Below are 21,657 nucleotides of genomic sequence, written 5' to 3' on the forward strand. Positions count from 1 at the left end.
ATTCGCGATAAGTACTAACAAAGGGGCCGGGTACTGGGGCTGGGTACCGCATTCGCGATAAGTACTAACGAAGTGCAGCCTGGGGAAGCCAGAGCTGAGGACATAGACCGCCTGTTCCTGTGCACATCACCAGCGCTGAGCTGCCCAGTGTGTCACATTTTTCTGTCAGACCGTCTCTCCCCAGCAGAATCCTTACCTCCCAAGCCTCCAGTTGTTCCACTGGGATGGCTTTTGAAACCTGGATTACGGGGAACTTTCCAGCCATCTTGGTTTGTCCTGCTACTGAGTGGCTTCCTGCCTGGGGTGATATCAGGGAGAAGGGGGGGAGACCCCCCAGTCCCCACCTTTCTCCCCCATTTAAAGGAAGAGGCAGCGTGGGGAAGACCCTGCCCCTTGAGTGAGCTCTTTTTCCCAAGGCTTCCTGCCACACGGGCAGCATGGGACAAAGGGCGGGCTTGCAGGTGGAAAGCACAAGGGGAACCAAAAGAAAGAGAACCATAATAACGGCCTATTCCTTACTCCCGCGCCTCGGGTGCCCCTGGCCCCACACAAGCCAGAGACACAGCCCGCAATAGGCGCTGCAGTGACCCCCACCTTGCAAGTGAGGGAGCCGAGGCGCCGAGGGAGGGGGAGCAGGATTGGAACTCGGACCAAGACAGCCCCAGAGTCCAGGTCCTAGAATTGCAAGGAGCTGAAACATGTGCCAGAAGGTAGTGCTGACTTCCTAGGGAGCCCAAGAGAAATGAAGGCTGGAGAATGTGTGTGTGTGTGTGTGTGTGTGTGTGTGTGTCTTGGTGAGGGATCTGGAGAGATGGGTGGGATTTGGGAGGAAGGGAAGGGCCTTCCAGGTGGGCAGAAGAGCCTGAACAAAAGCCCAGGGTAGGAGTGCACCTGGCATGTTGATGGGAGGGAGGACCGGTGCGGGTCACGGTGTGAGGTGCAAGCTGGGAGCGGGGGTGGGGGGGCTGGGGGGAGCCCTGAGTGCAGTGCCTACCATCTCTCATCAGTGCCATCGCCAGCACTAACTCAGCTGCCATCCCACTGGTGGTCCATACGCGTCATCTGACTCTTCCAGCAACTCCAGGACATGGCCACCACGATGCCCACCTTGCAGATGAGGAAACTGACTAGGGAGCCCCAAGGAGGCAGGAGTGGGGCTGCTGACTCGCCTTGGTATGCCCTGCCCCCAGCCCTGGGGGACAGGGAGGGGGGAAGGGAGAAAAGCAGATGGAGGGATGAAGGATGAGGGGCATGGGGCTCCCCACCCCACCATCATCACCGCTTGCACCTTCTAGATTTCTGAAATGGCTCGTGCTGGCTGTGGTGTGCCCTCCTCAGCCCTCCGGACCCGAGCTGCTTTAACCCGCTGACCTGCGACTCCCCGGGGCTGAGATAAGCTGCAAGGCTGGCCCAGAACGCTCCCTCCTGAATTTGCATCCAGAGTTCTTTCTCCCACATTCGAAATGCAAGCGCTGCTGGACGACTGGATCCCTCAGAGCCCTGGGAATCCACGGGACTTACCCACCCAGTTCCAGCTATGCCAGGGTCGGGGAACCATAGGCTCTTGGGGTCTGGTCCTAGCCAGGACTTCAGTTTCCCCATGTATAAGATAGACGTGCTCACTGTCAGACTGGAGAATTGCTCTGGGTGTTGATGCTTGTCTTGGGCCCCTGCTCCTTGGCTTCTCGTCTCAGAAGACAGCCTGGCCCTGCCCCAGACCCTTGCTAAGCCTCTGTCTCAGCAGGGACGGAGCAGCCCTGGACCAGGGGGTCAGCCGCAAGTCCGAGCTCCGCTCCTGGTGCCTTCTCACTGCAGCCTGAGTGAGTGTGCCAGGTACCCCCCAGGTAGGGGGCACTTGACATCGCCACCCCTCCTTTCCCTGCCTGGGCAGAGCAGGTCGCTTCTCCAGGCCCCAGGCTCTGGGCGGCTGCAATGGCCGCTCCCCTCTGCCCAGCCTCGCACCAGGGCTGTGTGAAGCCAGGGCAACACGCCGGGTGGGAAAGAGCTTTGCAGATGGAAAACTTGGCCCATTGGGAAGATTTATTGCCGTGACGGTAAGTGTGTGGTCCAAAGGCCATCGGGGCCTGACAGCCCCGACCCAGAAGGCCGTGCTGGAGCCCAGGCCCCTTTTCCTCCATCAGTGATGAAGGAGCAGATGACCTTCTCCCCAGGGCCCTGACATCTGGTGGTATGCCAGCCAGGCCTGGGCTCTCTTTCAACCAACATCCTGCCTCTTATTTTGGCATGTCCGTCGCCCGAGCAGGGCCCTGGTCAGCACCTCGATGACCCAGGTTTGGGGAGGATACACAGGCAGCCCAAACCCCTGGATAAACCTGGAGAAGCAGGCCAAGCCCTCACTCCCTCTCAGCCCCCAAGGCCTGTCTCATCTCCCTTTTCTCCTCTAACCTGCTACCCAAGGGGGGCCTTGCCCTGCCTGTGGCCCCCGCCAGCTTCCCCCCTCCCTCATACCCCCTCCATTTCCACCCTTGCCACCAGAGACCTTTGGAAATCAAGGATTCAGGCAGATCTCTCCTGCTGGGTGCCTTCTGCCAAGTGTCCCGGCCGGTGTAGAGCCCCAAGGGGGCAACAGGGGCCAAAGGAGAGGAAGAGTGTCCCTGGGCTCTGTAGCCTGTGGACCCCTGGCCCGCTCGAGTGGCCTCCCACTGCTCCTGGGCCCTGGATCCTGACCGAGAGGTACCCACACTCGTGCCCACAAGAGGCTGTCCCAGGTGCACACAGTACCTGCTCCCTTTCCCCTCTGCCTGGACCCCACCCCTTCCCTTGCACCTGACATCTCCTCACCTACATCAAGCCTCGCTCAGGGCCCCCTTGCCATGCTGCCTCCAGTCTGGGGCTTGGAGCCCAGCTCTGTGCCTGCCTCCCGAAATGCTTGTCTGAGCCCCAAACGGATGGACGACCCTTGTCACCCTGCGCGTGGCCACCCCAGGCCATCGGGAGTGCTGTGACCTCAGGCTCAGCCAGGCTGAGCTATACTTAGACACCGGGGCCAGGGCCAGCTTCTGGGCCCGAGAAGGCAGCGGAGCCCACAGCAGGGCCCCAGGGGCACCTCCTCATCTAGGGGGACGGTCCCCGTGTAAGAGGCCGCCACCCAGACCGGGCGCTGTGGGCTCCCACTGCCCCCAAAAAAGGCCAAGGGAAGATTCTGTTTGAACAAAGGAGGCTCTCTGGCTGGTTTTGTGTGTGGTGTGTGTTTATAGTTAGCGAAAACAAGTTCCGGGCTGGTTGGTCAGCTCCAAGGGTGGGCCAGAGGTGGGGGGGCGGCCAGGGGCGAAAGTGGCGGGGGGGCTCCTGGCCGGCCGTGGGCCCCTGCTGCCCGCGCGGCTTGCCTCCCCTGCATACCTCGGGTGGCGCCGTGCCAGGCCAGGGTGCGGCCACCCGGCGGGCGAGGAGGGGCTGCCCCGGTCCGGCTGCGCGCTCCCCTGCTCTCCCGGGCGGGCAGGAGGCAGGATGGATGTTCGCAATAATTACCCAGCTGCAGCTTCCCCCGAGCTGCCTCCATAGCAACGATGCTGGGCGCCCCAGCCGAGCGGCCAAGTGGCAGGAGGGGGTGTGGGCGCTCTGGGCAGGTCGGGGAGGGGGTGCCCCGAGCCCCAGGCGCAGCCCCGCTGTCTGTCTTTGTTGGCTCCCTCTCCCGCCTGCCCCCTCCCCAGAGGCCAGGGGGAGGGGGCTTTGTCTGGGCACCGGGAGGTTGGCACGGCCCAGGGGAGCCTCCAGCAGACGCCCCGTTCCCGCTGCCAGGACCCGTGGGGCCAGGGAAGCAGGTGTCAGGACTGGGGGTGCCGGGGGGGTCCCTGTGGCCCAGGGCCCGACTCGGGGCACACGGGCTGCCCGCCGCACACCCGGGACCCTTGGGTGTGCGCACCCCCAATGTTGTCTCCCCTCTGCAGAGGGGCGCGTGGGGTCACTGGGTGCAGCCTGGGCGGGGCGTTTCTGACTCGGCTCACGCTGCCCCGCCGGGGTCCTGTTGGAACCAGGCATGGAGCTGCCTTGGGCAGGACTGGCTTTGTGTGCGCCCAGAGGCAGTGTTTGGGGACCCCTAGAATCCTGCCCCCACGGCACCCAGCCCCCTCCCCTCAATAGTAAAGGCTCTGTAGGCCTCCCTCCTGAGAACGTTTGATCTGAGGAAAGCGACAGCATTTACCTCCGCTTTACAGCTGGGGAAGCTGAGGCCAGAGAGGTGATGTGGCCCGGCTAAGGTCACACAGCTAAAAATATGGAATCTCAACCCAGTCCAGTCTTGTCACTGCCCTGCCATCGCTGTGGCTGTTCCCTGACCATCTGTCATCAGGTGGGGTAGCTCAGTGCTTAACCAAGGGTGCAGCCTCTGTGCCTGGGCGGCGGGGGAGGAATGTGAATCAACCTCTCCCAGCCTCAGCTTTCTCCTCTGCAAAGTGGGGATGGGGATGCAATGAACCTTCTCTTAGGGGCTGGTTGCACGCATTACAGAAAACCGAGCACGGAAAGAGCAATGCCTGGCACGTGGGAAGTGTTAGCTATTGTTATTGTTGGAATTATGATTATTTTTATTATTGTTACAACACAAGGAGGTGGACCTAGACTCTCAACAGAGCCCCTTTGGTTCCGGCCTCCCAGGGCTCTCCAGGCAGCTTTCTGAAGGCGAGGCCTCTCTGGCAGGCAGCAGAGAGGTTGAGAGGGCTGGGGAGTGGGGAGTTCACAGCCTAGTGAGGAGGCGGGTGCTAATCACCTAATCCCACAAGTGTGTCTGGGGTATGGACTGTGTGAGGAAGGAGACAAACATGGGGCCGAGACGGGGCATGCCGAGCAGGGCTGAGACCCCATCTACACAGAGCGAGCAGGGAGGGCATCTCCAGGGGGCCAGGCTGGAGAGGCCAGGAAGAGGACGTTCTAGGACATGGCCTTGCTTGAGGAGCTGAAGGGGAGCCAGAGTTCTGGAGCAGAGAGGGACAGGGAGACTGAGGTCAGCGAGGTCACACAGGGTTGGATCTCCAGGGTTTCATGGGCCATGGAGGAGAGTTTCTGGGTGTGATTCTAGAGGCTGTAGAAAGTTAGCAAGTGGTTTTTGTCAGAGAAGGATGTCAGTATATACTTGTTAAATGGATGAAGGAATGAATGCATGATTAAATGAATGGAAGTTTTCTTCTGCATTGGCCAACCACCGAGATCCTCTCCCTCCACCTCCCCCCACCCCCACCATTACCCTAGCCCTTCCTTGCTGATTCGCTTCAATCATGTGTCAGCTCCTACCCTGGGAGCCCACGGTCACGTGGTGGAGGATCAACAAGTAAATGGAAACATTCCAGATCAGTTGTTCCGCCAATATGGAGGAGCATTCTAAGAAAGGAGAGCTGACACTGGTCAGGGCACTGTCTGAGAGGGGTGTTGAAGGATCAACAGGAGTTCACTCCATTGCCAAGGCAGAAGACACAGTATCTGCACAGATTCAGAAACAGGAAACAGCTCAGCATGATGAGGGAGTTTTCTAGTATTTTCACAGGACCAGTGATAATTAAGGGCAGCTACCTTTATGGAGCTCTGCTGTATGTCCAGTCCCCGGGCCACAGGCATGAGCTCATGGGAATCACACAATGTAAACCCTGCTCCCTTTGGGGCAGAGGCCCATTGCACCTTTCAGAATGAAGAATCGAGGTTCAGATAAGTCAAGTTGCCTGCTCAAGGTCACAGAGCCACCCCAGAGCCCATGTCTTCTGACACTCGGGGGTGGGGTTGGACTGGCCGTCCTGGCTGGGCCATAAAAGGCCCTGAAGGCCAAGCTAACATCGGGACCCAGTTCTGGGGCTCGTGGAGAGCCAGAGTGGGACTTGGAGATGGGGAGAGAGAGGCTCAGAGCTGTGTTTGAGAGGGAAGACTCTGTGGCCTCTGTGGAGGGTGGATGGAACCACGGAGCCCAGCTGAGAGGCTGCTACCTCAGGGCAAGGGAGGGCCAGTGAGGGCTTGATCCCCACGGGGGCCCTGGGGCAGGACAGAGGGAAGCCTTGGAGGAAGGCCGAAGGGCAGAGGTGAGGCCAGGTGAGCGGAGAGAGGCCGCTGGCCTGGAGGCATGGCACATGGCTAGAGACCAAGTCTGACGAGCCTAACCTTGCCTCCCCTCTGGCTGGTTATATTTTCACTGATACAGACAAGAGTTGGCATTTTCTGCCTTGTGAGGGTGGCTTTTTCCTTTAAAGGTGGCTGGGATGAGGCCTTTCTTAACCCAGAGTGATGCTGGCTGATGGTGGCATTTCAGGCCCAGGGCCACCACTGTGGGTTTTCCCCGGTCTCCAAGGCCCCTAACAAGCCAAGGGCACAGGGCACCGTTCTCGGTGGTCGTGACCCTTGAGCGTGCTTGTGGGAACCAGCATTTGGGAGGGGGTCTGGGCAGGGGTCGGACTGCCCCGGGGCCCACTCCAGAAGTTGCTGTAGCTCTAGGAATTAGAGACGCTTCTGGAAGCCCAGCAGCGGCATTCCTGGCCTCCCTCTTTGGGCTTCCTGAGGCTGGGCCAGTGAACCGAAGCCCTTGGCCCGCCTGGCCGCTGCTCTGGGAATACTGTAGCCGGTAGGCCAAGCAGGTGGCGGCTCGAGCTGCAGGTGCTGGTCCCCTGAGCCCAGGTCACAGGTGTTCCAAGGGAGGAGGGAGCCTGTTCCCACCCGGCCTGCTGGCTGTGCGCTTCCTCATAACTCAGAGAAGCCGTGGCCTGGGGCCTTCCCGGGCCCAGAACCGGGGCTTTGTCAAGCCCCCACGCACACACCCTAGGCCCCTTCTAGGAGGCTGCCTGGAATCCCATGTCGTCAGAGGTTGAAATCCTGGCTTTGCTTTTAACCCTTAGGGGGCCTTGGGCAAGCCACCGCTTTGTCTGAGCCTCAGTTTCCACACCTGTAAAAAGGGGTTGGTGGAGGACAGAAGGAGATGATGAATGTCGAGGCCAGCCGGCCCCCGCCCGGAGCAGACGGGAAGTGTGAGCCCCCGCGTCCCCTCCCGTTCCCCGGCAGAACCCAGAGGGGAGATGGGCCGAAACACGAGACCGCGCCAAATCACTGGAAGCCTGACGAATCTGGGCATGATTGCTTGTAAGAGGCCCCGCTTGAGCCCAATGTGCTGTCAGCTTGGCGTCCAGATGGGCTCCCCAGAGCAGGGCACGCCTGGCCGACCGAGGCTCAGAGATGGCACCAGGACAGGAGGCCAGACCCGGGTCTCCGGCGCCAGCGCCACGACCGGGGTGGGATGGGCCGCGGCGGTGGCCAGGGGCACCGTCGGCCTCCAGGCCCTCCCTTCCTCCCAGCAGAGCCTCACCTGCCCAGGTCAGTCTCCCCTGGTGGTGGTCACACTGCTGATCTTGACGCCAAGTGTCACCAGCCTTCAGGGGCCTTTCTTCATCTGTAACCTTGTCGCCCTGTGAAGAGGCAGACAGCTGAGTCCCCAGGAACGGTCACTGGCTTCCGTCTACATGACCGGGTCCTCTCCAGCACACCCCAGAATCCTCGAAGGATGGGACAATTCCTTCTGGCCTCACCACTCTGGATTTTCTTCTCCATCTCTTATAAGGCAGGCTGGGCAGCTGAGGCCACCACCATCCCCATCCCACCAACTGTACTGGGGGAGGGGGTTGGGCAGCTGCATTCATGGCAAAACTCATTTAGAGCAGGTCAAGTCCCCACTCAGCAACCTCCAGAGTGACTCTGCCGTTTTGGAATATTCCAGCTCCGCACAGCTGCCCCTCCCTCTGACCCACTCTTCTCCACCCTCTCCTGGCCCTCTGACACCCCAAGCAGGACCCCTCTTACATCTTTGCACTTAGCGTTCCCTCTGCCTCCAATGCGCTTCCCCCAGATCCCTACACAATCTGGCATGTCCTCGAAACCTCTGCTCCATTGCCCCCTCCTCGGAGGAGCCCTTGATGACCACCTAAGGGCGCCTCCCCTCTCCCTTGGAACCCCTCTACTTTCTCTAGTTTTCTGCTTAGCACTTATATTATACCGAGTTCCCTTACTGTGCAGTCGCCTGCCTCCCCACACCCTGCCCCCCAAGAATGACAGGGCCACCAAAGTGAGGGTCCGTATTGTTCGCCTCTGAATCCCAGGGCCTAGTGCTGTGCCTTTCACAGAGAAGACACTTGATAACGATCATCGAATGAATGAATGAGCGAATGAACGAGAGAAGGAATTCATCACTCAGCAAATATTTATGGGCACGTACTTCGGGCAAGGTCTTACCATCGCTACAGGGCCTGGGAACCAAACCCCTCACACCAGGCCTTGGGGAGGACATCTCAGGTCCGCTGATCCAGAAGCAGAGAACAGAAGGAGGCAGAGAGGAATCCCAGGGAACCCAGGCATGGATTCTCATCTGGGGCCATCTTCCATGTGCTTTGGGGCTCAGCACTTGCCCCGTCTTAGCCCACAGTCCTCACTGTAAAGTGGGGCAAACAGTTCTGACCAAGGGGCCCCACCTGGCCTCCGCCTCAGCTCCCAACCACCACCATCTGGGCACATCTAAAATCCATTATCCACATGGCAGCCCAGAGGGGCCTTTCTTTTTCTTCTTTCTTTCACTTCCAAAAAAGTATTTATTTATTTTTTGAATAGGTGACAAATTTGCATGGCTCAAAATTTGAAAGGTGCAAGAAAAAATGTAGAAAGCAGAAAGTATCCCTCCCACCCAGTCCCAGCCAGCCAGAACTCCTCCCCCGAGGCAGGCACTGTTTCCTCCTATTTTCATCTATCATGCCACAGATAATTTTATGCATATACAAGCTAATGCATACCTTAATCTCTGCTTTCGTTTTTTGTTTTTTTGTTTTTTTTAAGCAGACCGTAGCATGCCATGCACATGGTTCTGCCCTGTGCTTTTTTCACTTGACAATCAATCTGGAGAACTTTCAGGGGTCTTTTAAAAACAGACAGTTTAATTGGTCCCTCCCCTGCAAACTAGCCCTCTGGTGGATCCCTAGCATTCTCAGAATAAAATCCAGACTGCCACAGGGTGCTCTGTGATCTGGCCACTGCCAGCATCCCTGACCTTGCCTCTCTCTCCCCACCACTCACTCACTCTGCCCCAACCGCTGTGGCCTCCTCACTGTTCCTCCAATATGGCAGGCACAGTCCCACCCCAGGGCCTTTGCATTTGCTGTTCTCTCTGCTCTCTGCCTCCACAAACTCTCTCAGCTCCCTCTTTTTTTCCGGTCTCTACTCAGTTAGCACCTGCCCAGAGAGCTCTTCCCGATTATCCTAACTAAAGCATCTACTCTCGCACTCTGTCCCTCGATTCCCCTTTCTTTGTCTTGATAGCATTGATTACCATTTGTGGTGGGGGGGGATGTAATTGTTCATCATCTGACTCTTCCACCTGACTGAGCTCCATGGAGGTGAGCACTGGGTCCGTCTTGGTCCAACGCCACTCTAACACTTGGACTTTAACAAGTGCTCCATAACTATGTGTTGTCTGGTGAAGAAACAGATCCCCAGTTTACAGAGGAGGCGACCGCAGCACAGAGGAGGGAAATCCCTTGCCCAAAGCCAGCGGGGAGTCGCTGCAATTCATTCACCCAACCCAGGTTCTCCTCTGAGCCCCTCCTCCCTTTCCTAGCTGTGTGGTCCGGGCTGGCCTCTTGCCCTCTCTGAGCCCCAGCTCACCTTCCATCCTGTGAGGGAGGAAAATGAGATGGATGTCCATGGTGCCTTCCCGGAGAACGCACGCAGCTTTACTCACACACCACAATGGATCCCTGTCCTTTGTCCCCCGGGAACGCCACCCGGGCTGGCCCATGATGACCACCTAATGCAAGGAGAAGGTTCCTAGCCATTAACAGTATTTTTAAACAATGATGCCAAGGAAATATTTTTAAAATCCTGCGTCGTGCTGGGGAACAGCTCTGAATTATTAACTATCAGGCAGCCCTGCTATATTTCTTGACAGAGTTTATCCCGACACATACAATTTTCCTCCTGGTAATTTATGAAAAGTGCATTCCCTTCTTCAGGAAATCACACCCCCTTCTGAGCACCGCCTCCCCCCACCCCAAACTGGAATGTTTACTGGGTAAACGCAACAAACTTTTATCTTAAAGTGCGTCTGCTTTCTTGCCTGATACTGGAGGACATTTCCCAGGGAGTCACTGCAACTGTATTTTCTGAAATGTCCAGCCTGGGGCCTTTTAGGACTTCAATAAAGCGCTGTCAATTAGGATAAATTAATCATCCACCCCCCCAGCAATGCCCCCTTTCCCTCAGCCCCACACTGTGACGCCTGGTGGGGAGATCACATATCGGCTTCATAGCCAGGTGGTTGTGGGTTCAAGCCCCAGGGGAATCCTGTTTCCTGGGACTCAGCTACTCTGGCCTCCCTGTGCATCACCTACCCTGCCCCAGGCCTCGAAGGCACACACGGAGTAAAATGAACCCAGATTTAGCCGCAGAGGCCCTGGGTTGTCTTGGCACCGTAGACTTAGCAGAGTGACCTCAAGTAAGTCACCAAACCTCTCTGATTCAGTTTATTGTTTTCTTCCTGATCCAGTTTTCTCAGCCCTAAACCAGGGGCCGGTGGTCTGAATTCAGCCACCCACTCAACAAATATATAGAACACCTCGTGCTGGGCACGGGGGACCCAAGCCAGCACCCACCGTCATGGAGCTCCATCCAGGTGGCAGGTCAGACCAGCTAGCACACGAGTGAGCTAGAGAAATGTTGAATGCTAGTGAGAGCTATGGAGAAAATAAGGCTGGGGTAGGGATGGGCAGTGCTGGATGTGTTATTTTCAGAAGGAGGTCCAGGACTGTGTGGGATTAGAGGGGACAAGGCAGATCCCCAACCCCAGCAGAGAAGATTTTGCCCCCATGCCCTGGAGACGGACAGGTGGCAGTGTCTGGAGATTTGGGGTTGTCACCCTGGGGGTGCTGCTGACATCCTAGGGTGCACGGGGCACCCCTGAAACAGAGTGACTGGCCCCGAACATCATTAGTGCCGAGTGGAGAAGCCCCTAGGGGCCATTGCAAAGCCTTTGGCTTTTACTCCAAGTGATCTAGAAGCCCCCAGGTGCTGCATACGTAACAGCAAGCAAGGCAGACCAAAGCCTGCCCTCACTGAGTCTATATTCCACTCGGGGTGGCGGGGGTGGGCGTGGGGGTGGGGGACAAATGGACGAAGCCACTGCACTGTTCAGAGCACAAAAGGCTCCTCCCATCTCACCTGGGACAAGGCCCAGGATCCACAGGCTCTGCCCGGCCCCTCGCCACCCTTCCTGGCCCTGTGCTCCTTCTCACTCTCTCTCGCGGCCTTTGGACATACCCGGGGGATGGGGTGCTGGCTTCTCATCGGGGGGTGGCAGTCCTCATCCCTCTGCTTAGATGCTCCCCTGCTTTTGTGACCCTTCCCAAACCTCACCTCCTTACCACGGCCCCCCTGGCCCCCAACCACGCTGTCTAAACCACTGTGAATTCATCCTTTACATTCTGCTCTGCTCACTCTGCTTCTGTCTGCCCGCCATCCTCCCATCCCTCCTTCCTTCCATCTATTTATTTGTTCATTCATTCAACAAATGCTCAGGGAGTCTTCACTATGTGCCGGGCCCTGTGCGGGTGCAGGGAACCCAGGAGGGAATGAGATTGACAGGGCCCCACCCGGGCAGGTCCACAGAGGACAGATGTTATTAGATACCCCAGCACACGCCTGCAGCTGTAGGGAGAGCTGTAAACTCAAGGTCTGGGTGCCATGGGAGTGCACATGGGAGCTCCTGGCACTGGCTGGGGTCATGGAGGGCTTCCTTGAGGAGGTGGCTGCTGAGGTCTGGAAGGGAGTAGGAGGTAAGAGGGTAAAGTGTGGGTGCCTTGGTTAGGGGGCTGGGTGGTGGACGGGAGCATCATGCATGTGGGGAAACTGGAGGCCAGTCAGTGTGGGAGAGCATGGAGAGGTTAGGAGGTGCATGGGAGGGGCAGGCGGGGAGGTCCAGAGGTGACCAGGGGCTCAGTCTTGTGAGGCCTGTGGACCAGGGTAAGGAGGGCTGGGGGGGATTTGAGGCAGGGGGAAGTGGGAGCAAACGTATATCCTGGCTCCTCTTGTTCTTGGAGAATGATCTGAAAGGGGTGGAGGGGTGAGGGAGGCCACAGGGAGCCCAGCAAGAAGGGTGCTATGGTTGTCCAGGCTAAAGAGGATAATGGCCTTAGACGGGAGATAGCGGGGGAGATGAAGAGAAACTTAGAGGTAAAATGGATGGCCCTGAGGGTTGAGTGGATGTGAGGCTAAGAGCAAGGGAGGAGTCAAGCATTCATTCACCCACTGAATTGTCCCTTCTTGGGCACTGAAGAGTCCACTAGCCCAGGGGTCCCTTTCTCCATCCATCCATCCATCCATCCATCCATGCATCCATCCATCAATCCACCTATCCATCCATCCATCCTCCATACATCCATCCATTTACCCACTCATCCATCCATCCACCTGCCCATCCATCATCCATCCATCCATTCATCCACCTACACATCCATCCATCCATCCACCCATCCATGCATCCATCATCCATCCATCTTTCTATTCTGTGCTTCTCAGCACTTACTGTGTATCAGACTGAGTGTTGAGACCCAGGGGCCAGAAAGCCCAGCATTCATCGAACTCTCACTAGGAATCCGGAAGTCTGGTTTCAGTTAGAGAATCTTAGCAAGGCTGGAAGGGGCCAGAGAGGTCAGAGGCCAGATGCCATTGCTCCAGGGGCATTGAGGCCTCTCAGGTCCCCACCCATGGTTACATGGCCAGGAAGCAGGAGGATGGGGCTTGGAACCTGAGAGCCCGCATGCCTCCCTCCCACTGCAGCCCTTTTGCAGGCTTCCTGGAGGTCCTGCCTGGGACCCGTCAATCCCCACGGAGGCCCCGCAGCTGGGAGGGGAGCAACCTTCCTGGGCCCACAGCCCCCTCCTTGCAGACCTCCTTGTCCCACCCCTCACTCCCCCAGTGGCTGCAGGAGGGGTCTGGCTGGGAAAGGGCTTCTGTGCCGCCCAGAGGGCCCCCCCCGGGATGCTGATTCATGGCTCACAGGAGCTGCCTGTTAAATATGCAGAGCTTGGCTATGGCCTGCGCCTGTCTCTTTAATGAGGGCTCGGGCCTCCTTACCCAACCAGCATTCCCTAAGGACTAGGGACTGGGCAGGGCTGGTGTCTCCTGGGTATAGACCTAGTGACTCCAACCTGTTAAGACAGCCTGGGGTGGGACCACAGGTCCCTGTGTGGGACAGGGAGGCACCCCCAGCTCAGAAGGGCCTTCCTTTTCCCAGGGTCACACCCCCAGGAAGGAAGGGAGCCTGGATCCCCGACCAGGCAACTGGACTGCAAAGCTTGGGTCTGTGGTGCCCAGGAGATCCTTGGCAAGGCTAACTTACTGTCCAGTTTGCCTGAGGCCGAAAGGGTAAACCAGGGGTAGTTGGTCACCCTATTACGAGCATGCCCATCAAGGCCAGAGCAATCCCCACGCCGATAGCTCCTGGGTCCCAGGGGCGGCCCCACCCAGGACAAGTGTGACCTAGGGCAGAACCTCTGACCTCCGAACTTGCACCTCCGCAGCTGTGAGGCCATGGCCACTGCTCTGCCTCCCTCCAACTGGGGGGAGCTTCCGGGCTGCCCAGACCGATCCTTCATTTGAATCGGTTTCTGTGCGCTGGGGTCAAATGTTCTTAGGGACCTCTGGATTGGCCAGTGTGAGGAAGGGGATTTATCGATTCACGCAGCACAGGGCCTGGCATGTAAGAGGAGCTCGGTGCCTGCTGAAGGAATGCATGCAGTCTTGCATAAATGAATGGACAGGAAGTTTAACATTTGTCTGTGCCTCCTCCGTGCCCAGAGCTGGGAGCACAGAAGCACCAGACGCGGCTCTGACATCAAGAGGTCCTTCTCAGGGGGAGGGAGAAGGGAGAAGAGGCGGTGCTCTGAGTGGCCCCGTTTTGACCTCCTGGGCTATAGTACTGCCAGCCAGGGGGACTTAAGAAGATCGCTTTCCCGCTCTGGGTCTCCATGTTCCCCATCTGAGCCCAGCATTCAAAGCATCCTCCTTACAGGGTTGAAAGAAGTAACTCAGCAAATGCACATAGAGCCCAGCAGCCGCGCCGTGGTGGTCTCACTACTGCAATTGTTGTGTGAGGGAAGCAGATGGGGGACAGGGGAGAAGTTGCCAGGAGGAGGGGGCAGGGGCAAGGGGAGAGCCAGGAGCCTACAAGGGTGACCTTGGGGAAGGCACCTCTCCTCTGTGCCCAGCTGCTACAGAGGAAGTTAGAAGCGGTAGTTCTCAGGCCTCTGGGGGCTGCCGGCCTGGGTCTGCGCTGAGTCTTCAGGAAGCTGAGATCCCTGCCTTGGGGAGGCCGGGGAGGGTGCGGGGGGTGTCAGGGAGGGGGTGGGTGGCCCTTCCTGGCAAAAGCCCTTCTGCCCTGCCCACAGCTCATCAGGGCCGGGGGTGGATCCAAGGACAAATCACACAACTGGTCACTGCTGAGCAGCCTCCAGCCTTTGCATGAGACCATGCTTTGCAGGTGATGAAGCCACCACAGCTGAGGTTCACCAGCTACCTGATGCGCCAGGGCGGGGCACCCATTTCCTGTCCCAGAGCCACCTCTGCTCCGACCCCGTCCCACACAGAGCCCCTTCAGCTCTGCCTGGGAGGCGCTCCTCTCCTCCGTAGGCAGATGGGCAACTGAGGCTCAGGGAAGCCGGTGGGACCCCTGTGGTGCCCAGTGAGCAGGCAGAGCAGAGAGGCCAGGTCTTAGGCACCAGTCTCCACCCGCTGCTTCCTGGGCTCCAGGGGACCCACGGGGACAGGGGCAGATGACAGGGCTTCTCCCCAGGCCACAGAGGCATTGGGCGTTATCATAGCCCGGCACTCACGCTAGCTGGCCCACTGTCCCCGGGCTCCCGTGCTCAAGGTTGCGAGTGCCTGCTCTGACCCACGGCTCCGGAAGCCGCGTGGCCTAGCCCATCCATTGTGCAAAGGCCAAGTGGCTCTGGCGGACTCCGCTCTACCTGGGGCGGTGGACAGGGCTGATGGTGAATGGGCCAGGTGAGGGGTCTGCGGCCGGCCCTGGTGCTGGGCAGGCAGGGGTCCTGAGCCACTTCTGGGCACCTGCTCCCTCACTCGGCCTCGTTTGCCATAATTATCCAGCCATCCCCTTCAGATGTACGGCAACCATAGCAACAGACAGATGTTCTGTCCCAGCCACAGTCCACAGTGAGCCAGGAGGCAGCACAAAATTTAACCCCTTCCAGCTCAGGCAGGCAAGGGCAAGAGTGGACTATGGGCCCAGAGCCCTAGTCAGATGTTCAACCCCACTGGACCCCATCCTGTGGGACTCGGTGAGTCCTGAGGACCCATTCACCTTAGACACTCACTTCCCTGTTTGCTCCCTTCTATCCTTTCTACTCACTTCTCCCTGCTCCTCAGAACCAAAAGACAGTGGGGAGGAACAGAGGTCCTATATGAAAGGCCAGGGCAGGCCTGGCTGAGCCTTGGGTGCTTGAGCACTGGACACAGTGTCAGGCGAGCGGGGCTGGGCTCCTGCTTTAGCTCTGCCTCTGGTTCGCTGTGTGACCTTGGGCAAGGGACTCAACTTCTCTGAACCTCAATTGCTACCTCTGTACAATGAGGGGGGTAGACTCTCATTCCAAAACTATTTATTGATCATCGATTGTGCACCAGGTCCTATGGCAGGCCCTGAGGAGACTCCAGGGAACAAGATACATGGGGCATCCACACCCCGATGTCAGGATGGGGACACTGACAATAGAAGGGAACAACGCACAGGCTGACCTCAAAGTGCTCTCTGATGGAGAGTAAGAAGCGGTGGGAGCTGAGCTGCTTTAGACTGGGGGTCAGGGAAGGCCTCTGAGGAGGTGACACTTGAGCTGAGGCCCGAGGCTGAGCGGATCCAGCCACACAGCACTGGGGGAAGAGAATCCCTGGGAGAGGGACCAGCAAGGGCAAAAGCCTGTGGGGGGGGAGGGGGGAAGGGGGTGAGCGAGCATGGCCTCCACTGTCTGGGAGTAGCAAGGAAGCCTGAGAGCCCGAGTAGCCATCAGGGCATAAGTGCAGAGGCAAGAGGAGGGGAAAAATTGAGGTCCTAGCCGGAGACGGTCCCATAATGCCTGGCGGGCCCACCTGCCCTGGGAAGGTTCCGAGCTGGGGCCACCTGGTCCGACTTCTGCACAGTTTCAAGGCCTTGGCTGTGATGTCTCCTGTCCTAGACAGTCACCCTCAGCTCCAGCAAATTGGGCCTCTCAAGGGGGCAGGGGACAAAGCCTCCAGCCGCCCCCCGGCTGGCCTCTCGTTCAGTCGCTCACTCACTGGGCTTGGCCCCAGAGGCTGCAGGGCTGAGCCAACACCTCTTGGCTCCTCACCCAACAGGGCCCCACCTGGGTTAGCTATTAATGAGCAGAGCACAGGTGAGCCCCAAGAGTGACTGGGAGAAGACCCACCTGGGGAGGGGGCCCCATATCCCAGCAGGCCTGAGTCCAGACCCACCTCTGCCACTTCCTTGTTTTGTGGCCTTGGATCAGTCACTTAGCTTCCCTGAGCCTCGGCTGACCCTCTTGGAAAGGGCGTAGGAAGGCTTCTCCCCTGGCCCCCACCCAGCCCACTCTCCTCTGGCTCCCTCAGCTCTGGCCTCACTTGCTGTTTTGTGACACCCCGACCTCAGCCTGTCTCAGGGCCTTTGCAATTGATGGCTTCCTCCACCTGGAATATTCTTCCTCGGGCTCAGTCTTCACGTCCTGAGTCTCCACTCTTGCTGCCTCCTCAGAGGGGCCTCCGGGACCACCCCAGCCAAAACAGAGCCACCCCATCACTCTGTATCTCTGTGGCGCCCAATGTTCTAGTCCTTCTAGATGGTACTCCTTCATTCAGCACCTAGTTCCTCTGTGCCCGGCACTGTCCTAGGTGCTGGGGAGAGAGCAGAGGACAGTCCCTGCCTGCCCTTCCCAGAGGGCACATTCTAGTGGGGGACACAGACGAAGACAAAGGAAGTGGTGAGAGGGTGGCGAATTCGGTGGCGGGAGGGTGCTCGGAGGCCTCACAGAGACGGAGGCCGAGGAGCAGGAACCTGGAGAAGCCGAGGCAGAGCTGGCCGATCCGTGGGAAAGGTGTCAAGGCGGAGGCCCTGAGGAGGCGGGTCCTCGGCGATGCTCCGCTCCTGGCACCCCGCACACAGGAGGGGCTTCACGGAAGCCCGCGCCCTCGCTGCCCTGAGCGGGCCGCTGGGGGAGGCGGGCTGCTGCCGAGCTCCTTGCCCGCGGGGCGCTGCGCACCCGGCCTCAGGGAGCACACAGGGAGCACACGTCTGAGCCCGGGAGGCGGAGGAGCCGGCCGAGAGCCCTCCTGTGGGCACAGGGAGGCGGCGAGCGCCGGCAGGGAGGGAAGAGGCAGGCCGGTGGCCGGGGCTGGTCTCCCGGGGTCTCCCGGGCCAGCAGGGAATGGGGACATTATCCTGAGGGCCGAGGGCAGCCGTTGGAGGCTCAGGTGGGTGGATGACGTGATTAGATCCAGGCTTCGGAAAGCCCTCCGGCCTCCCGCCGAGGAGAATGGAGGATCTGAGCGGGGCCGGGGACGGCTGGCGGCAGGGAGACGGTGGGGAGCACGGAAGGGGCCCTGGGGGAGCAGGAAGGCCTTCAGAGGGCCCAGCGCGGCTGGACGCCTGGGCCGCATTTATCCCCAGCAGACTCGGGCTCTCACAGCCCTCCTCCCGCTCGCTCCTTCCACAGGCGTATCAGAGCCCCGGCCAGGCCCTGCTCGAGGCCCTGCTGGAGGCCCTGCTGGAGGCCCTGCTGGAGGCCCTGCTGGAGGCCCCGGGGGGGGGGCCGGGGGGGGGGGGGGGGAGGCCCAGGGGAGGCCGCAGGAGCGCCTGAGCCCAGGACCAATCCCTGCCCTCCTGGGAGGGACCAGCTCTAAACACAATAAGTGAAACGCAGGGTGTGTGAGACTGTGGTAAGTGCTAAGGGGAAAGAGAGAAAATGGGGGGGAGACAGAGAGGGGCAGGTGGCAGGTCGAAATTGTGGATCAGGCCCCAGGGAAGGCCTCCCCAGGCGGACACTTATTCCTGCGTGAACGCTGCTGGGGCGAGAACGTTCCAGGAAGCCAACACAGTGCAGCAGGAGTGGGGCGGCCCTGGGCAGGAGGAGGGAGACAGCCCAAGGGCTGCAGAGCTTGCAGGGCCTGAAGGGTTTCACAAGGACTGGGGCTTCTCTGCGGGTGTACCACGGTGGCCGGGGAGCTCCCAGCTCCGGAGGCTCTGCGGGACTCTCCTTGGAGTAGGGTCCCTCTGGCTGCCACGTGGAGAATAGACTGCAGGCCGCAGGGCAGGAGGCGGCTGGCTGGGGCGGGGCGGGGGGGGGGGGGGCGGGGGGGAGATCCGGATGGAGGCTGGTCCAGGGGGAGGCGAGGGGCTGGCGAGGACTCCTGGAAACGGAGATGAAACGAGAAGTTGGAGCCAGCAGGACCTGCTGGTGCTGCCCATGTGGGATCTCACACACACACACACACACACACACACACACACACACAGAGCCGGAGTCAGAGAGGAAGGAGTTCAGGATGTCAGCCAGGGTTTTGGCGTGGGCCGTGGGAAGACTGGAGTTGCCATTCACTAGGATGAAGAGGGTTGCGGGTGGAACAGGTCAGTGTGCAAATATCAGGAGATCAGATGGGAACAAAGTCAGCTAGAGAGGCGGGAGGAGCTGCGGGGCTCCAGGGAGGTGTCCAGGTTGGCAGTCTCGGCGTGGTGGTCGGGGTCGCCAGGGAGGAAGGTAGACGGAAGAAACAGGCCCGGGGCCCCCCACCCTGAGATGGCAGAAGCAGCAGAAAAGAGCTGAGGAGGGGCAGCCAAGGAAGTAGAGGCAAACAGAACATTCTGACAGCCAGCAAGGGAAGTGTTCAAGGAGGGTAGCTGCATCATAGGCCGCCTGGGTGGGGGTCCAGGGCAGTGGGGGCTGAGAGATGGCCCTGGTGTAGCCATGCCCAGGTCCTTGGTCTCCTGGGAGGGGAGGTGAAAGGCTGAGGGCAGCGGGCTCAAGGGAGGAGAGGGGGCCACGAGGAAAGACACGCTTTCAAGGAGCTCCTGTGCAGGGTGGGAGAGAGTATGGGACAGCAGGGGAGGGGATGTGAGCTCCAAGAGAAAACCCAGCAGTCTGTGTGTTGCTCGGGTTGAGTGGGTAGAGAGGGAAACGCTGATGAGCTCTAAGAGGGGAGAGTTGCTGGAGCCATGTCTCAGGGAATACAGAGGGACCACGTCCCTGAATCATCCCGCCGACGCTGGGAGGCAAGCGATGCTACCGTTTCCCTTTCACAGACGTGGAAACTGCAGCCCAGAGAGGTTTGTTCTCCAGGCCCAGGTCACACAGCGAGGAGTGATGGCGAATCTCCACAACTCTGCCATACGCTTCATAGGTGGGGCTGTTATCCTGGTTGACAGATAAGGCCCAGAGAGGTTCAGTCATTAGTCACAGCTCACAGAGCAGGTTAGGGGCCAGGTTAGGAGGTGGATTTGACCAGATGTTGAGGGAGGGGCAGCTGGAGCTGTCAGGAGTGACTGGTACCCAGCGCAGTTGCCTGGGGGCTTCTCCCTGGGCTGGGAACTGGGAGAGGAGCAGGTTTTCAGAAGATGTTGAGCTCAGCCTGGGATGTGCATGAGTTTTCCCATATAGAAAATGGGGCATGGTACTGAGCTCACTGAGTCACTGAGACTCAAATGAGTAGATGTAGGTAAAGCCCTTAGAATAGGGCGCAGCGCCCAATAAGTGCCATGTAGTGTGTCTGTTCTCGTTATTCTGAGCTGTCTGGCTGGAGGCACAGTGAGACTTCCATCCAGAACCGTGCACCAGCAGCTGGCTCAGGGGGGAGCCCAGCAGCATGAGAGGGCTGATGGGAAACTCAGGGCCACACAGACTCTTTGGGATCCTTCCTGGAGAAGCCTCAGTTCTGAGGTAGTCCCTGGGTTTGAAGGCCCAGCCTCTAAGGGACCCAGGGAGCCCTTAAGAAGCTCCAAGAGTGGAGGCTCTGGGGGAAAGACCTTTCGCTTCTGGAAGCCTGAGGTCTTCGTCTATGGGATGAGTGGCCTGACTCTCACTTTGTGGAGATGCGGTGACTGTAAGATGTGCTGACTGAGCCCTGGGACTGAAAATCAGGAGGGCTGGGCACCTACCTGCTCTGCCCTAATTTGCTGTGTGATCTTGGACAAGTAGCCTAACCTCTCTGGGCTTTATCTGTAAAACCTGGATGATGTATGTGTTCTTGCAGACTGATGACTCCATCATGCTTTTTTAAAATTAATTTATTTTTATTAACATATAATAAAGGGGGTACAGGTCTGTGATTCATCAGTCTTACACAATTCACAGCACTCACCATAGCACATACCCTCCCCAATGTCCATCACCCAGCTCCCTCATCCCTCCCATCCTCTTCCACTCCAGCAACCCTCAGTCTGTTTCCTGAGATTAGGAGTCTCTTATGGTTTGTCTCCCTCTCTGGTTTCATCTTGTTTCATTTTTCCCTCCCTTCCCCTATGATCCTGTCTTGTTTCTCAAATTCCTCATATCAGTGAGATCATATGGTAATTGTCTTTCTCTGATTGACTTATTTCGCTTAGCATAATACCCTCTAGTTCCATCCACGTCGTCCCAAAAGGCAAGATTTCATTTTTTTGATGGCTGCGTAATATTCCATTGTATATATACACCACATCTTCTTTATCCATTCATCTGTTGATGGACATCTGGGCTCTTTGACTCCATCATTCTTTAGAGCTTCCTGATTTCATTAGGTGGCAAGCCCCCAGCTACCCCTGGGGAGTTTTTCAGCTTTGAAGGCCTGCTTCTCATCAGAGCAGGACAGGGGCTGGAACGAGCAGAACGCAAGCCCACCTGGGTCTGAAGGATCCCACTTTGGGGCAGCCCTGCCCCAGGCACACTCTGAGGTGTCTGGGGTGTAGCATGTCGGTCAGCCTGTGTTTCGTTGATCCAGAACAGAGAAGCTGTGGGGCCTATTTTCCAAGTGTCCGCATTTTATGGATGAGTAAACTGAGCCTCAGAGGAAACATGACTCGCCTACCCTCCGAGCCCTCCTCTTGCCACAGCTCCAGGCCACCCGAGGCACTGGCTCTCAGGGTGCAGACATCAGACCCTCAAGGGCGTACACAAGCCTCCGCCCTCGTCCCCCCATCCAGTCCCAGGCTGCAGCATCTCCCACATGTCAGGCCTTGTACTGGGCACTGGGGACACTAAGAGGACTCATATGGGGTCCTTGCCTCCTCTGGTGGAAAAGACACATTTAAACAGAAACACAGACGTTAAAGAGAAGGAGAGAGTCATTCTGATCTAAGGGTCTGGGGAGGCTTCCTGGAGGAGGAGGCACTGAGATGGATCTGGAATACCAACAGTAACTATTACCATCTTTGGAACAACAGCCTCGGGCTTCAGGACACGGTCTTACTGTACCTTTCCGGTCCCCAATACCTTAGTCCCATTTTAGAGATGAGAAGAGTGAGTGTCAGAGAGCTGACATAACAGGTCCAGGGGCACATGCTTGTGAGAGGGGCCTGAGCCCATCCACGAGACCCCCCTTTCCTGGGCTGAGGAGGCAGGAGAAGACTCCCTACCCCAACAGCCTCAACCCAGGAGCCCCAGGTCTTCCCCTGGCCGTGTCCCC

The 21,657-nt window shown here is 58.5% G+C and overlaps 1 long non-coding RNA gene across 1 annotated transcript; it reads left to right on the forward strand.

Annotated features, from left to right (window-relative positions):
* The first annotated feature begins 6 nt into the window (after positions 1-6).
* LOC118011331 lies at positions 7-3,309 on the forward strand. Its single transcript, XR_004679448.1, has 3 exons — positions 7-710; positions 1,008-1,173; positions 1,296-3,309. It is a non-coding gene; the product is annotated as an uncharacterized LOC118011331 (long non-coding RNA).
* The last annotated feature ends 18,348 nt before the right edge of the window (positions 3,310-21,657 follow it).

This window comes from Mirounga leonina, unplaced genomic scaffold (genome assembly GCF_011800145.1).
Source record: "Mirounga leonina isolate KUSES-001 unplaced genomic scaffold, KU_Mleo_1.0 Mir_150, whole genome shotgun sequence".
Lineage (NCBI taxonomy): Eukaryota > Metazoa > Chordata > Mammalia > Carnivora > Phocidae > Mirounga > Mirounga leonina.